The sequence below is a fragment of the Chaetodon trifascialis genome, chromosome 10, assembly GCF_039877785.1.
Source record: "Chaetodon trifascialis isolate fChaTrf1 chromosome 10, fChaTrf1.hap1, whole genome shotgun sequence".
Lineage (NCBI taxonomy): Eukaryota > Metazoa > Chordata > Actinopteri > Chaetodontiformes > Chaetodontidae > Chaetodon > Chaetodon trifascialis.
In genome coordinates this window covers 5,290,703-5,309,385 of record NC_092065.1, presented here as the reverse complement: position 1 = coordinate 5,309,385, position 18,683 = coordinate 5,290,703, and the positions used below count along the sequence as shown (strand labels likewise).

Below are 18,683 nucleotides of genomic sequence, written 5' to 3'. Positions count from 1 at the left end.
ATACTTAATCTCATACCTTCTCATGCATTATCGTTCTCCTCTTATATGTCATGTCTAAAATCATGAACTGAACTGAATAGGCTGATGATAATGATGATAATGCTACAGCTGCTCTGGAAGGGTTACAAGCACATTATAGAGGTCAGCAGTTTAACCTTTCTTATGGAGTGCAATCAAGCAATTACACACATCTGTATATAATCTGACATGAATAATGACAATCAGACCAATTGAACTCATGAAGACGATTTATCCATCAGTGCAGTGATGTGCTTTTCTGGATCACGTCTCCAACAGATATTTTTTATCATTGACGTAAACCTTGATCACATGGTGAAATTTCAGTCTCCTGTAGTTAAAGCCGGCACAGACAGTCTGTGTACAAGTGGGTGTAACAATCACTTCAGCACTGATTAATAATTAATGTGTGTGTTGTCATCAAGCGTTAATGGTCTCATTCTCATCAATTTGCATTACCTCTGAGACCGGAGGATTGCATTGCTGGGGCTGATTTTCTTATTGACCGGCCATAAATAAAACGTTCTGCTGTTGATTCAGGGATGTCATGTTTACCACATTATGCTCATGATTTAGCTTTAATTTTAATGTCAAATAAAAGGAGGACTTTAGACGCAGGGGCCTGCAGAGATATATTAAACAGAACATCTATTTGTACTCAGGTGAGAATAGTTACATAGCAGCAACTTCGCTATTTACACCTGTCACCAGGTGACGTGGTATGAAGAAAGTCCACACAGGGAGGTTGAGCTGGATGAATGCGTCACACAGGAGACTGGAGTTCAAGTCTTTTCAGTTTTCACTTGCAGTTTGGCTACATTAAAGCAACAAAACTACTTGGTGAGGATTAGGCACCAAACGTTCTTGGGTTTAGGAAAGGTCATGGTTTCTGTGCGAATGTCATCACTGGCTGTGGACACCTGGAAGCTTTTTCCACAACATACATTCAGCGCTAACTGTCCTAATCTGGCATGCATTAATGTATATGTTGCATTTGCATATGCTTAAGGTTGAGCTGATTTTAACAATTTTATACACTGTTGGGTATTTTAATCTACAAAACTGCATCATATTTGGTAAGATCATCATGTGTTTGTAGTGTTGTTGTCCTGTGAGAACCACCCATCTATAAAAAAAAAACAAAACTAGAATTTTCTCAATCCATAAGGGACCACTTAATCCTTAAGCATATCAAAATCACCCAATTTGGAGATATACAGTTTTTACTGGATAGAGTGGAAAATTGTAATCAGAAACGCAACAGTAACTAAAGGGATGAGAAAAATATAGTGGAGTAAAAAGTATTTGCCTCTGACATGTAATAGAGTCGCATAAAATAGAAATACTCAGGTAAAGTACCTTGAATTTGTACTTAAGTAGATACTAGTACAGTAAGTACTTAGTTATATTCCACCATGTGATGTGTTTGCTGTTAACAATGAAGCAAAGACACATTATCTCCTCACCGTAACAGGTGTGCTTTTGTTGCCTAAACCTAACCACACGCAGGATGCAAACTGCTGTGCTTTGTATGGAGATTCGGAAATGCAGCACTTCCTCTGCTATAAAAAAGGCTGCCGGTGAACATAATCCAGCCATTACGTTTCTCATCACAACACAGGGCTCTGTATGTTGACCCAGCCACCTGCTTTAGGGTCCATCTAAAAGTTTCTGCATTCTCAGAGATGCCTGTGTTGACATGTATGGTGCAGTGATGCTGATTGACACTAATTAACTCAGATGAGATGAGAGCAGATGTCTCAGCATTTTAAATGTTTGTTCTGACAGCGGTGAGATGAGTCAACTTTGTTAAACCTGTGTTGGAAGCGTCTTCACAATATCACATCTGCTAATTGCGAGCTGGTTTTAAAATCCGTCAGACAAGGCCTGCAAATTCAGTGCGTTTCAGTGCACTGGAGCTCAAGATGATGTTAGATTTTCCCACTGAGCTCAAATTCTTCACAATGCATGCTGATAAGCAGGAAGGTCTCATAATTCGGGTGGTGCTGTAATACTCACAGGCAGTAATTGCCGGCCTGCTGATTCCAAAGAGCTGCTGGAGCTGCTTACTGGGCAGAAGGCGGTACGCTGGAGGTGTGAGGTGCGTAACGTCTCCCTTTAATCCACATACCCTCACAGCATTCCCTCTTCAATTCTTCAGGCACCTGGAAGACACAATTAACAGTGGAAACCTTACTCCTGAGCTAATACATCTGCAGATCTGTCGCTGTGGATCTCTGGGTGAAGGTGGGTATCAGATTTGCAAATTACACCTGAATTCAATATCTTAATCGGATATACTGTATGTATGCAATGCGACTTTTATTGTTCTTTTAATATGCAAGCTCATTTTCTGTTACTCGGGGGTAGCAGAAAAAAGCTGTAATACCACATGGACATATTATCACTTTTTAGCTGATACAGCAAAATTATTTGCAAACACTTTCTTATTTATAGATCCAGCAGATGGGGTTTTTCAGGCCATCTGATGAATGTAAATCCAATATTCACTTTTCATTTAACTCCCAAGGGACACATCTGGCTTTTTAACTGCTAAACGTGTTCACTATGCTCACCACATATTATGAAAAGCTTGACTTGAACTTAACGGTTGATTGTGATTTTAGTCATTTCTGGTTTATACAAGCAACAAGAAAGCAAGTTCATAGCTTTCAGACTACCTAAAAAGATGTCCCCATTCTTCATCAATTAACAAATAAAACAACAGGGTGGAGTTTGCATAAATGTACCCCAGGCATCAAATTTAAGAAAGAAAGAAAGAAAGAAAGAAAGAAAGAAAGAAAGAAAGAAAGAAAGAAAGAAAGAAAGAAAGACATCCTTTATTTGTCACGCCACACAGTACATGCACACACACGCCATGCTTGGTGAAATTCTTCTCCACTTTTGACCCATCCGTGGTCAGTCCTTCCTCCGCAGCAGACCAGGAGTGGTGGGCTGCCAGCCGACCGGCACCCGGGGACCCAGTTTCCTTATCGTCACCATTGGTCAGGTGGTGATCTTCATACATGTTTTTAGAGGGGGGGTTCATTTTATGGAGGATCCCCCAGGTGAGCACGGGGAGAACATGTAAACTCCACACAGAAAGGTCCCTTTGCTGGAGATAAGGGCAGCGGGCACCGAAGACTGGGTGGAGGACACGCCCTCAGCGCCCACGGCGCCCCAGGTGGGAATCGAACCTGGGACCTTTCTGCCTGCTGCCAGTCATAACCACATGCTTCATTTCCCTGTCTGGGTGAGAGAGACTCTCGGACTCTGGAAATGGCAAAGAAATCCTGAGTGTTCAGAGGTTGTGGATGCCACCATTAATTTGTTCTTTCATTGCGGAAAATAAAGGGCTTCTGGTGAAATTATTAATACTCACATTTCCAATAATTGATTTTGTACTACAGATTTTTATACTGGAGCCTACTAAGACCTTTAATGACAAGTCTGGTCCACAATAATGAAAGAATCAGACACTTGCTGTGACTGTTTGTTATGACTTTTACAACCACAACTTCCTGTAATATCATGACCCCAGCTGAAATACATCTATCAGCAAACAGTGCAAAAGGCAATGACCACCAAATGGCTTGGTAAGCGTTTGATTCATACACACAGAACAGGCTGATGCATTTAAATCAGAAGGGATGAACTTCCCTTTGATTTCCTGGCTGGGAAAAGTAAGACCTTGGATCCAAAGCAAAGTGTTGGAGCATCTGTGCTGGAGTAATTTGTCTGCAGCGCTGTTGGCAGCGATAGAGACACCTTGTTCTTCCTCTGCAAGATGTTCTACATCTCATCTGCCTCTTTACTGGCAGAACAATTAATTTCACGATAAGATATTTGGTTTCAGTTTATTTACTAGCATTTGTGTTACAGCTAAAATGTCATGTTATTGGTGCTGTCAATTCTGAACTAATATCTAACTCTACTGTGGCAGCTACCCTTAAAAAAAAAAAGAATAAAAAAACGCCAGAGATGATTAGCAGCAGTCATAACTGATTGGCACCATATAAATGAAGCACTTTATGATACTGAATATTGACTTACTGGATCCCTGTTGTGGATTTAGCAAGAATTGTCTCTAATAATAATACTAATAATTCTGATACAAGGTATAATTTTCTAATACAACCAATGCATTTAATTAGAATCTTACTCAAACATGCTCTATGAACTGCCATTGGCAGCATTCAAGGTCCTCAAATGCCAATAAAGCGGTAACCCCGCAGTCATACCTGTGAAACTTAAACACAGAGGGAAACAAACACAGTAGGCTGCCATTAAAAAGTAATGAGGTCAGCCTCACCTAATGAAATGTATTTGACACATGAAGGCAATAAATGATGAGGAGCATCAACAACAACAGTGTGAGCTGCTCTGAGCAGGCACCTGGCTGACTAAATGGCTTTGCCGTGGTTGGTTGGCTTATACTGCAGTTTCCTTGCTGCTGGCACATAAAGCAGCTGAAGAATGCCTGGTGAGTGTTTGTGCTGGGTCAGTTGGCTTACAAAAAGCAGAGAATAAATGAATCAAAAGACCCAAATCTGCAAAAGAGGTTCTGTGTTACTTATAAGCCATACCTGTAGTTCTGTGCAGAGGTGGGCTGCATCAACAATGGCGGACAATTCAGGGCAAATCCTGGGGTCACGGAAAATCAGGTCAGAGACGATATCTTTTTTGGCCCACAATTCACTTTTCTACCAGACAATGCGTGATTGCAATCTATGTGATGTGAGAGATACTGTGTTGTTCTGACTAAAGAATCGTCACAGCTGTACGTAAGCATTAATAGTGGTGCTTGGTTATGCTCGGCTTCCCTCTGATATTTCAAAAGAACCTGCTTGAGTGAAACCTGGAAGTCAGCTCCCCATCAAAACTGCTGCTGGCTATTTCAAGAGTGAAGCAGAGCCTGATAAGGGAATTGGCCCCTTGTTTCCCCACTTGAAAGCCGTCAGCTTTGGCATGCAAAGATTATTCCTGCCACTCCGTCACATTGACGGGACCTCCGAGAATAACGGCGCCGCTGCCGCCGCCCTACCACCACCATGGCATGCAGAGCAGCAAGTAGCGACTACATGTTACTCTGTGAAGTATTGCTGAGACTAAAGGCAGCAGGGATGCTTAACTGACATTACGAACACAGAGTCCGAGGAGATGACAGGATTCAGGCAATAACCTGAAAACAAGCAACTTCTCCTTCGACAACCTGGGATAATCGCCGCTAAAAGACAAAAGCACACACATTTAGTCTAAATAGAAACTGAACATCGTATGGAAAACAGGGTACTGGGGAGAGAGAAGATGAGTCATGAATAAACACCATCTGCACAGTATTTAACTTTTAAACATGTAAAACGGAGAATAGGGAACCAAACAGAAAGGAAAACAAGAGCATGATAGGCGATGGGGATCTCATTTAAAAAATCCTTCCAGTAAGCTCGACAGAGAAATGATTTCAAGGGTAGCAGTGTGAAACGATATATAACATAAATGTATGCATTAGTGAATTACGGATCAACAGTAGCAAGGCCTCAGGAGGAAAAAAGAAAAACTTTTCTCGGTTTCTATCATGCGCTAGCATGATTTTACAAATCATCTCCGTGAGCAGAAGTCTTTGCTACTGATAGCTTGGAACTTTCCTTTTTCCCCCCTGTGTCTGTGACAAGATTAGGCTATCTCTCCTTGTGCACATGGATGACTGACTCCTTGGGGCCGGTTGCATCTCTCTTGCACCCCCTCCCTCCATCCCATGGCAGAAAACATTTCTATTTTCAACAGGATTAGCTCTCACCACAAGCCACCTGACAGGCAAAAGCATCACCCATGTGGCTCATGCCCCCCAGGCACCCAGCAGAACATATCATGGCCTCAGTGACTAACAGGGATCCTGGGGAGTTTACCTTACAGTGGCATGCACAGTGGGTACCACAGGCCCCCCCCCCCCAACATTAACCACAAAGGAGCCCCATCTTTCAAGCTGTAGGCAAATCACAGGCAGCAGAATTGACAAACAACATATTTGTCATTAACTTCAGAGGAGGGATTGGTCCAATATCCCATATTATAAAACTGCAGACTCATCCGTGAGCAGCAAAATAAATAAATAAACAAACAAAAAAGTAAAAAAAAGTAGTTAAGATGACAGCTATTTGTACATGCCAAAATATTTGGTACATCGCTTTGCAAGGAAAACACTGTCATTGTGTGGTTCATGATTTCAGTAGTAATCCCTTTTGCAGTTCCTCTTATCTTTATTTGGGGATAAATTTTCTGTCAGTTTGTTCTGTATTACACCAGTATTTTTCCCTAATCTGTCCTCTGTAATCCTTCACCAAGAAATGCTCAAACAAGGGATTTGATATATATAAAAAATAAGACTTTGAGAGACATTTTTGTATTTCAAAATTTCACCTAATTAACAATCCAACAGGTATCAGATTTTCACAAGCGCAGATTATCTGTGCCAGTTGGCAATGAGTGAGCAGGGGGCAGAATATAAAGGATTCACACATTTCTCTCTCAACAATTAACAGCTTTATCAACAATGGCTTCGAGGTGCCTCTGAGCAAGACATTTAACCCCAACTGCACTCTCGAGACTGCTCGCTGACCTGCAGTAGAAAAGTTAGACTCACAAGCTCCGAGGCAGGAAGTGCTCTCACTGATTATGTGGTGTAGGTTGGTGTAGTTCTGTGAAAACTGTGTGAATAATAAACCTTCACTCACCCAATAAAATAAAGGAAAAACGCAACAGGAAAATCAGCAGTAGCTAAACTGAGCCCTCAATATTAAAATGTCCATAAACAAGAGCACTGTTTCACATTTAGTAATTTTCTTCAGCTATTTCTCTGAAATATTGAAATTTTCCCACCCAAACATCAAACATTAATTTTTGTTTTGGAGGTTATGTGGCAGACTATTTCTTGGCCAGGAGCAGTTACTTCCTGGAGTAGCAAACTCATGGTTATGCAGGTTAAGCAGATTTTTCTTACCTTTGATTAGAGCCAGGCTCACCATTTCCCCTTTTTTCCTAATCTTTATGTTAAGCTACGCTAACTTATTTTGACCATAGCTTTCTATTTTACACACAGATATGAGAGTGAAAAAGATACTCTTATCTTCTTCAAATGTGGTCAGTTATTTCTCTGTAGTAAACAACACAGCTTTATATGTAACACATTCATGGTTGCAGCATCAGAGCAAATGAGAATGACAAATCTTTTACAGCGTAGTGTAATTTAAAAGCCAACAGCCTCTCCTCTCTTCCACAGTGGCTAGGAGGAAAAACAGTGTCTCTTAAACCAATGAATATTACATGCTCTGCTTACTTCCTACTCAAAAAAAGGAAAAACATCAAACCCCAAGGAGTCACTGTGTCCTGGAGGTCATGCTGGTGTTCAAATAATAGGAAGTACAATCAAATCCCCACTGCACTTCTCAGGAAGTGGAGCACTTCTGCTTGGAATTATTTTACCTCCTTTCACATCACTCAGAAAAACACCTGTAATTTGATGTGATTTCAACTGATTTCAGTTCAAATTCCTGCCTTTTTCTTCCTTCAGATTTCTTCTTAAAATTGCACAAAAATAAGGAGAAAAAGGCTGAAGCTGCAGTCACGTGACATCTCAGACAGGTCCAACAGCTCAGATCATTAAAGCAATACCTTCAACCTTGACATTCAGTATTTTGGCCTGTTATTTTTTCCTCAGCCAGTTCTGTCACAGTGCAGTGAAAGTTTCAAGAGTGCCATTACTGTGAACTGAAAATTGCATGTTAGCATTGTTGGCAATCATTTTCGAAATTTATGGATAATTCAAGCAGCTTGTGCATGTTATAATGTACCGAACAGGGAAACAATTTAATTCCATTGCAATTTGATTAACAGAAGTAGTTAAGATGGGAATGAGCAGGATTTCAGGGCTGTTAGCGGTGACGAACTCTGCAGTAGCATAATGTAATGGTGAGGCCTGCATGCCTGTTTTTACAGTGCAGGCAGAGCATCGAGACAGCAGGAAGTTGGGTGTTTTGGCTCTTTACTTGAAGCCTATTGGTTTTGAAATGTAACAATGGCGATCAGACTGACTCTTAGCTTTAAAGGTGAACAGTGTGGCACTCAGATGATAATACAGCAACAATTATTAGAAACATTCAGACAAGGCAAACAGTGGGATATTGTCAGGCTGTCCCCTGATCATGTGTTTCACCTGCTGGAGACACAGAACCCAGTAGAGGAAATTTCACCAGTTTTCACCAAAGTTTTCACCAAAAACTGTGATGCCTTATTGACTGTCATAACTCAAGACGCCCTTAAGCAATCCTGATTAAACTCAGGGGGACACAACAGAACTCTGGGTCAATAATTATTGAAATACTAGGTTTGTGATGATGAAACAAGCGTGTGGTTGGTCTCGCTCCTTGTTTAAGCAAAATCAAACTAAAGTGACTTTGCTCACCTTTGTGAAGCCTGAAACCCTTTGATGCTGCTTGTGGCTTTAATTTTTGGTAGACTGAGCTACTTCCCTCTGTTGAACACAAAAGGGCTGGAACCCAGAGTCACCGTATGCAGCTATATTGTTCTTATTCATACTGTTATTATTACGTTTTGAATTTTTGTTTTGTTCACCATCTGATCCAACATTCATTTTCCCTATTTTTGTGTTCTTTCTATCATTGTCTTTTTTATGTGAAGCACTTTGAGCTGCATTTTGTGTATGAAAGATGCTCTACGAGTTTATTATCATTATTATTATCATTAGTAGTAGTAGTAGTTATGAGGTCCAGCCGCAGTCTAGACATATAACGTTCATAATAACTAATTTCTTCGTCAGCTCGTTGTGACACCTGAGTAAATGAATTAACACATAAGTCACAGCAAAATGCCCTATGACCTGCTGTCCATCACCAGAAGTTGATTTCCCCCTCAGGGGCCCATGTAGTGCTGATGATGCAAAGTGACAGTCCCCAGAGCTGTCCAGTGAATGAGTTACTTGTCAGTCCATACTTCATGTCTGCAGCCACTGGTCTGTTTATACAGTAGACAACGTGAACACAAACCTGACAACAATAGTAGTGAAATAGGAGTAGAAATAGTCAATTCAATGAGCTACAGGTATGAAAGAAACCTTGGTTGGGGTAATATTCTCACAGTCTTACAAGTATATTATTAAAAAAATATATATTTTACTTTCACATTTTACGTCTTTCTCCTGTAACAGATTGGCTATTTCTGTAGCACCAGTCCAGAGCAAAAACACAATCCAAATAATCACAGCCAACCTCCCATGAGGCAACAAAAACCTTTTGACATGCAAAAGTAATTATGTGCTGTGATGTGAGCCCTTGTTTTCATGGTTCATGACTCCTGCTCCCCTCTAGCCTCCAAAAGGAGTCCAAATTCATTTTAATGACTTCATTTAAAAGCACAACACAATCAAGGTAATTAGGGGAACCTAGCAAAGTTTGGGTGACTGTCAGGTTTTAAGTCTGTGTCATCAAGGGGAAAGATGCTGCAAATGCTGGCCATCATATTAGTTCCATCTCCAATTAGAGGGCTGCAGTTTAACTGGGGCAGATGAGAGAGGTGTCCAGGGAGCTCCGCAGGTCCACTTTAATTAATGGATAAGCAATTAATCAATTACTCATTTGTGGAGGGCAATTAACAAAAATGTTCTAATCTGATCTTAATTGTGGTTTTATTTGCTTTGAATATGCATTGTGCTTTCCCAGGTTTTTTTTTTTTTTTTACCCTGCAGCTGCTGTGAAAGGTCCAGCAGTGCTTAAATGTATTACCATAGGTTTTGGTCATTTCACTGCACAATGAGAAATCTGAACTCTGTCATGATTCACCATTTGCACCACTCCATGCCAATTTCTAAGCAATCCATCAAATAATTTGCTTCACACACGCAAATTAATCTTTAATGTATAATTATAATGTCATTAAGAAGCTGTGTATCCCTGAAAATGATGCCTAAATGATTTCATGAATCATTCCGTCTGAGGTGTTGCAAAAAAAAAAAAAAGCCGGAATCCAGCATCCGCCACGTCTCTCACCAAAGAAAAGTTTAGCTTCGTTAATTTTTGTCACATAACACATTAGCATTGGACATTTCATGAGTCATAAGCCATTATACTGAATTATCTCAAGATATTATTTTCTGTATGATGTAGGAAAAAGGAAGGAAATACAATCATACTGGACACAATATCTCACAGTATCCAACAGTCATAAAACATTATAGATGTGAGATATTGAATTATAACTTCACGTCTTATGGATGCTCATGCATTTAAAAGAATATATGCTGCATCATAACTGATTAGTATGGAAGACGCCAAAATGCAGAGAATTCCAGATTTATTCTTATTTTATTCTTTTTTTTTTTTTTACATTTTTTTATTGAGCAGTGAAGAAAAGAGAAATCCTTGGCTTGCCTTTACCCAGTGGCTGATAAATTACTCAAATAGTCCCAGCCAATTAAACAGTCAAATGAATTGTACCTTGTGACTTGGTGCAGATCTGCTTGAGTTAGCTAGAATTGAATGAATCACCCTCATTCTCCAAATATGACAGATTTGTCAAATAAGTGTCTTTATTCATATTGGCTGTCCAGTAATGACCCAGTATTGCAGACAGTGTCATAACTGGTTGACCCTGACATGCCAGCAGATAACAGGCCCAGTCCTGTGAGCAGATGGAAGTTTCTCTTTAGTAATTTTCCTAATGGGTGTCTGTCTCACAATAAAATTCGTTATATTGCCATCACTTATGTAATTGTAGTTTTGGGTGTCTTATTACTGTAGAGACGCAATTTTAATTTAAAGAAGAAGTTTACCGACGGGATCAAGTTGCTGAACTTTCTTCCCTTCTCAGCATATCTCTAAGGGCACTGCATCCTTTCAGCGGTCATAAAAGCACCAATGTCTCTTTGAAGACCACAACATTTTCCTACATAAGGGGAGAGAAGGTCTGATAAAACAGCAGAGAACTATTACAACAGTGGTTTAGTTTTAATAAAGCGACACAGTCTCTACTTTACGGCCAAATCAACAACTGAATGACAACCCTGGGCCAAGGGTCAGTTTGGTTTTCATCCCGCATTCTAGGAGAGTGCTGACACAAAATAAGATGAAACCAAAATCAAATGGTTCAAACTTTAAAACTCCTCCTGGGGAGACGCAGCGGATAAACACATGCCACACAGCAGGCCGTATTTCTCTGTAATTGACTTTGGCAGCTATCCTTTAGATTAATCAACGGGGATGCTGAGGAAACGATCTGGAAATGAAATGGATAACCAGCCTTGGGGAGAATTTACAACTTAGAAAAGCATGACTGCACATTTGAAGTATATGTCGACATATCTTTAACTACTAATAAATGCTTAAATGCTACTTGTGCTCAGAATGTTTTGGTCTGGTGACAGAAGAAGCTCGCAGAGTTCATGTCAACCTGTGGGCCTGCAGCCATGAATATCAGTGACTATAGCAGGAGACCAAGAAGACTCATTAGAACGCTGGACCGTGATGGCAGACCTGCAGTAGCTAGAATTAGCTTGCTGTGGTAGTTGGTGTTAACGGTTGCATGCTGATTATATTACTTGCCCTTTACTTTTTGCAGTTTTTCAGAAATAAAACCCATTTAGTTCATTTTCACTAAAATACTAAACCTGTGTCAACACTTAGTCAGATGACTATAACTGAGTCTGACGAAGGTAGCAGCATCTGGAGGCAGCACCTCTAATTTACACACATACCTTCAAGCGCACCAGGCTGCCAAAGTGGGTCCCACAAAACTCAACCGCAGATCAAGGTAAGCGCTCTACAGGTACGAGCGTCAATCATGAATATCTTTTCATATACAGTGAACAGTGTAACACCAGTGACTTCATGAACTAGTGGGAAAATGTACACGCTGTATCATCAGTAGTTGGAAAAGTGTGCCGTATAGTTGGAAATCAGAGGATTTGCAAACCTGGGGTAAAATTAATCATGATACTGATTTCAGCCCCTTTAAAGTACAGGCCAACATACAACAGCCAAAGAAGGATGAAGTTGAATTTTAACCATAATTTGATTTCATGGTGTTAATTTCATGGTAACAGAGAGCATGCATTTACAACCTGGAGCATCTAAAGGCTGACTCATGCATACTGTGCTAGATTTGATTCAGTTTTCCCAAGTTATTAATTTTGTGTAGATAGCAAACAAAACTGCAATCACTATAAAACAAACGCCCTTCACCTTGAACATGTGTCTTTGCATGCGTGTATACTTTCCCATGTTTCATTTGCAGCATCGTAGCAGCTGCTTTCTACTGCATGCCCTGAGTGCAGAGGAGAAATATCACCATGGAGGATGCTGTCCTGTATCCGATGGCCAGATGTTGCAGTGACGTTTCACAGAGTCTCAGAATACACACAGGTCCTCACCTTGAACCATCCTCAACCAAATGGTCAGCAACATACACTTATATCTGCTGACTCAGCTGCTATCGCTCCATCACCAATGCCATTGGTGTCTTGGCTTCTATTTTACCCTCTCCAGACTAATTACCACACCATTATGTCGGGAAAAAAATAACATCATGCTCTTTGTCGTCTGTGTAAACAATCACTAATAATGCAATGGCACATTAAACCCTCCCTTCCCCTTTAATAATGATTTTATGGTGACACCAAGTCCTGAGGCAGACTGACTGTTAGTATTCCCTCACTGATGCTTAGGAAATGATTTATATTAGCACTGCAATCTGATACCATATTCACCACATGGCACCAGAGGCAAAATAGTCAAATTTATATCCAGAGACATTTCATTCACACATGGACTGAGGAGTGGTCCAAGGAAAAGAAAGGAAAAAAGAGGCAAATTCTAGAGCAGCAGATGGTGTGAAATGACTTGAGATTTTGGTGTGAAACAACTTGAGATTTAGTGCATGACTAACAAAAAATGCTGCCAAAAGCACTTGAGCTTATTTCATAAGCATAAATGAGATAAAGTGCAATGGAGTGGCATTTTAGAGTCTTGAGATTAATGGCGAATGTAAATTTGTGATTCTGTAAGACGTCCAACTCCTGACTGGCTGGGGCTCTGAAGTACAAACAGTCTGAATAAATTGGATAGTAAGATAATAAGATGCTGACACATGCATACAGCATTTTCCTGTTGTGGCTGGTTGAGGTGGAGCTAGTTTGAACTACTTTATATACAGTTTTATTTTAGTTTACTCCACTGGTTCAACATGATTTCACATTCCTTTTATGTGCATTTGTCTCCAATATTTTCCTTTTTTCTGTGAAGTGCTGGTAGTTTAACTTCTTTGGGCCTAAAAGAGTAATAAGAGTATAATGATACTCACTCAGAGGGTAAATATGTCACTGCTAAAACTGCATCATGTACAGGGTTAAAAGTTCACAAGGTTGGGAACTATTGGTTTTTATATTTAACAATACATCGTATTTTATTGCTTTCAAATAAATATGTTGATGTGAAAAGTGCATTTCCTTCTCAAATATAGTGGAACAGAAGAATAAAGCATAAAACTGAAATACAGGTTTTTCATACTTCAGTACAGTACCTCAGTAAATGTTACTTTCCTCAACAGCTTTGTGTCTCAACATGTTTGTGACCTGCGATTTTCATTTGTTTTCTAAAATGTTTTGTATCCACACTTGGCAATAATAAGGCTAACCCATGAATCACAGTCTACAAAGCTCCGTTCAACCCTCTTCCTGGTTAAATAATATATAACACTGAGATTTCTGTGGTAGGACTAAAGGGCAAAGAATGTGAACGATAACTCTAACAGTAACTATGACGATAATGATGTGAGCATCCACACTGAAGAACAATAACAGTCTGTAAACAGTGACATCAAGCATGCGCTGCGCTCCAGCTGTGCCAGCAGCTGTGTCGGATATTGATGACCTGTTATTGCTGCGCAGAAAAAACCAAAAGAAAGCCAGAAGGATATGGGTTCATGAAATTCTTTTAAGACAAGAGGAGTCAGGGGAATCCAAGATTCTGTTACAGGAGTTGTTGTCTTTTAAAAATGAATCATATTCGAATGTGTCAACATCAAATTAATGGTACCCTGCTTATTGTCTAAGACAAGGACAAGGCATTTAATGAGCTGTATACCACAGTGGCCAGGTCTCCTTAAACAAATAATAAAACACTTCACACTGATTCTGAAAGTGAGCCTCTCTGCATTGTCATCTGTCATGTTGAACTATGATTGGCTGTCAGTGTCTCTATTATTGATCAAATCTCTCTGATCCCAGTGATATCTTTCACCACTGCCATTGTTGTAGTTGTGACGTAGACTCCACCATCCACTTGAGTTAGAATGCTTTTTAGAAATAATTTATTTATAGTTATTGTTGTAGTTATTGCTCAGTCTGTTCCTTGAGCTTCTGTTTTTATGCATGGGATATTCAACGGGCCCTGAAGCAACCAACTCCTGTGTGATTAAGATGTTTAGTCGCAGTCTGTGAAACTTTCCTTTCCTTTTGCATTTTGGTTGAACTCCAAAAACCAAGTTGTAATAAATAATAAATAAAATATGATCACATCTCAGACGAGGTGTACGCAGAGGTCCTACGTTCTGAGAGCAGCAGACTGCACAGAAATCTCCCCTGAGATTTAATTTCTCCCCCGTCTCAATAGTCTTATCTGCGATGTGCAACTGATGAACTCCTGAAAGACTCCCTGGCTTTGGCCCATATGGATCAACTGACAGAGGGACGGGGGGGGGGGGGGGCTTGGTCCATTTCCCTCTCACTGGGAGATAAGCGGTGTCTGTCAGCTTGATTGACGTATCAAGGAAGGGCAGCCTCTGCCATTGTGGGGGGACTTGACTTCTAGATAGGCTTTCTCAGCCATTCACTGGACTGGTTTCTAATATAAACAAGCCAGACAGACAGACACGGCTGCTTTGTTTGCAGCCATAAAGAGGTATTATGATGATGCTGGATTTTTAGTACAATAAGACCTGAGAATTGAATAGCAGACTTCAGCAAAAGAGGATGGAGACAGTAAAGCTTGAGAATGGACTACAGCAGTGAATTCAGCATCCAGGATACATGCCTGGAATTACTGATTGGAGTGCAGGCGTACAGTGCATATATTCCCAGATCATACTCCAAACATTTCAGTCATCTATGATAGCCTTTTATTCTATAAGCCACTGGCACCATTTGCTTTGTTTTACGTCCATAAACACAAAGGAAGTGTAAAAAAAAAAAAAAAGCAGCATTGAGAGATAGAGCACAAACTGACTGCTGCTTCACCAACTGAACAAATAAGTCGAGTATAAAGCTTTGAGCAGCCCTAGACTTATCAGCATTAATCTTGGGCATCATTTGGGAGAATTTTTATCTGTAGAGTCTTGTTGACTGCGAGGCATCACAAGTAAATAACAGACTGTAAATACTGACCAAGAGGCCACCGTCATGCAGCGAGGCAGAGCGAGACTTTCACAGTGAAGGACCAAGAGGAGCTTTCTGCTTTGATACAGCAGCAGGCAGTTCACCAAAACACCCTTATCCTCAATTCGCCACTGCTCAAATGAGGCTTCAATTATTTAGCCTTAGACCAGCAAGGAATCAAAAGAAGACCTTGTGCACGTTTTAGTGCTAACAGGGCTCTGTGCTCTGTGTCTTTGACTTTTCCATGGATGTCTAAGCACTTGATGGATTTCCAAAAATCTGAGTCGTGAATCCTGCAGCAGGTAGTCGCATTAAACACACTGCCATCACGCCACGGCGAGGACGTTAGGCTGACAGGAGATGACAATAAGAGTTTCAAACTTGCGCCGGCTTGGTGGTGCGCTCCTGTTTGACAATACACAACATTACAACAAAAAGGTGTGAGGAAAACAAGCCATACATATTGCAGCCGTGGGCTCGCACAGGGTTTCATACATCAAAGGCTGGAGGGACCAGGCTGCTGAAAATCACAGAGGCTGTTTTGCATTCACCTCAACGTCCTTCAAAAGCTGTACGCTGGTATCAGCCCGACTGGAGAAGCCACAGAAAAGTAATTGAAAATTCAGCAGCACACAAGGAGCCACCATTCATCAGACAGTGATAGGTACAGTAGCATTTTACCCAACTACTTTTGTGTTGAGAGGATTGATAGTTTTTGCTGGTTTGTTACAGATGAATCTTGTGATGCAACTGGGCAAGCAAAGTGTTGTCATGTTTGGTCACTCACTGCTTTTATCCAGCAGATGCTACAGCTAGTGCTACTTGATTGTTGTGCTCTTTTGATAACTGAAGCAGAATAAGTCTTTCCCCATATGCACACTAACATATTATGTTTACAAATGTATTTCATCACTGTGTGAGCATGTCTATAATTCATTGCTTTCCATTAAAATAAACTTAAAGTCACCAATTATAAATAAATAAAAACAGAAAGCTGCGAATCGCTGCAGAGCAAAGCGTTTTCAGCCACATGTGGACTGTTTGTCCATGCTGGAGTTTATCACACACAGGCAGGTCAGGAGGTTCGGAAACTTCAAATCGCCTAAAGTTACGAATGTGAGTGCCTGTATTTCTGTATTACACCAGCGATGGAGTGACAATCTGCCCAGGATTTCTCCCTGCTTGAACTGTGTGTAGCACATTATGATTGTTTAAACAGCACAGTCTCATTCGGGCCCTTTTCTTATTTGTTTTCATTTTGCTACTTGTTAAGTTGCCCCCTCCTTCTAATTGGTCCAGATGTTGCACACAGGCAGCGTAGCTGGAGATATCAGGGCTGATGTTAATTTGTTCAAATGAATCCATTCAGAGACAATTACTCATTTATAGTGTATAATTCAGGGCCATAACAAAACATTATTTTCAATCAATCTGTTGATTTTCTTAATTAAGTGAAAAAAATATGAAGAAATGTCTATTGCAGTATCTCAGAGGCCAAAGATATGTCTCCAAGTGTTTTGTTTCTGAGTAATCTCATGGTCTAAAACCCAAGAGACATTTGTTTTAATATCATACATAACAAAGAAAACAGCAAATCCTCACATCCAAGGAGCCAGACAATGTTTAGCACTTTAGCTTGTATAATGACTGAAATGGCTAATCCAAAAAATGGATTCATTTTCTGCCAATCAACCAATCAATGAATTGAATCATTGTTCCAGCTCTAATTACAGCACAGTGCAGTGTAAACGTTTAGCAGAGCAACATAATTCATGACAGTAGACACAAAATAGTCATTTGACTTTTTTATGTGTGCATGTATTATGTTATTTATCACTTTTTGTCAATAAATATTCCTTCAAAATAATATTTTACTAAGCCTCATTGTTAGATCCATGTCTTAGTAGTATTCAGGGGATCTCTGTGCAGCAATTGGGTTCTTTTTTTCTTAAATAATGCATAAAACAACTGAGATTAATAAATGTTGAGAACTGTGGCTGTGCCGATGAGCTGCACTGCCATAATTGCTTGGTAAATTAAGAACTACACCATTGCTCTAAATTACAACGCTGTTTTCCTTTAAGGGTTGCCTCATGCCTCTCATTAATGTAATCAAAAATGTGTTTCTTTTTTAATTCCCTGCTGAAGGAGCCTTTAGGTCTCAGTATGTGAGCAGCTCTCAAACATGTTGTGTGACAGTTTGCTCATATGTCACTATGGCTAATTAGTTTAGTTTTAGTTTAAATTACTCTCTTGCAGGAAAAGCATGATTATTTTCCTGTGTAAGTTTATTTAGCTCACCGCTCAAAAACTGTTAAAGCAACTTGTAAGAGCTGAAACAGAAAGTTCTCTTTTTTGTCTGTTTTTCTGGTTTGTTTACCAGCTGAAGGGCTGACCTAAATTTTTCTGTCTCTCTTACTTCCTGTCTAAATTGTAACTTTATTCCCTGTTTACTGATGCAGCACATGCCATCTGTGAGCCATTATCATTAAAATACAAAGACGGACACCTCGCTTGCATGAAGGAAGGGACGTGACTGAGCGAAAGAGAGCAGACTTTTTTTTTTATTGTCAAGACCGATTTCAAGGTGACAGGAGAGCTGTCGAAAGTTTGATTGATTGTGCTCAAATCCAATGAAGTCCAATAACGCACAGCTGAGTCAAACCACCTGGATCAATACAATTCCAAGTGACGAAGATGGATATATATTTCTCCTCTCTCAGAGCATCATGTAATAAATCAAGTGTTGCTGGTAATTACTTCATATGCTAAGTGCCAGACATTTTGATTAGCTTGGGAGGCATGTTTTTTGTTTATTATTGTCAAAGTAACTGCACATAAACAAGGGGCTAATTTTCACATGATGTGCATCTTATGCACACTGAACATGCAGGTTTGGCAGCAAGATGGATGGAGAGCAGAAACACTTAAAATGTAACCTAAATTGCGTCATTCTATTTGCAGCTACGATGTAATGATAGCAGAATATATTGAGTGTTTAGTTAAATGATGTTTTAACCATGAACAACACACGTACATCATAGCAAAGACTTTCAAATCTTAAGTATGAAGCAGATTAATGTAACTGTATACTACCCACATACCATTAATAAACTGATAATTACAGAGTGTTTCTTGGTCATTAGTACATTTGAAAAACCTCTTAAAAAGAAATATGAATTCCACAGCACCTCCTGTCTTAATACTGAGTGTACACAAAGACCCAGAA

The 18,683-nt window shown here is 40.0% G+C and overlaps 1 protein-coding gene across 1 annotated transcript in view; it reads right to left on the bottom strand.

The window, feature by feature from the left end:
- lingo1a (leucine rich repeat and Ig domain containing 1a) overlaps nucleotides 1–18,683 on the bottom strand; it is a 125,240-nt gene that overhangs the window by 61,902 nt on the left and 44,655 nt on the right. The window contains exon 2 of the mRNA XM_070971834.1: nucleotides 2,038–2,183. The gene's annotated coding sequence lies outside the window, so the exon portion shown is untranslated. The remainder of the gene's footprint in view (nucleotides 1–2,037; nucleotides 2,184–18,683) is intronic.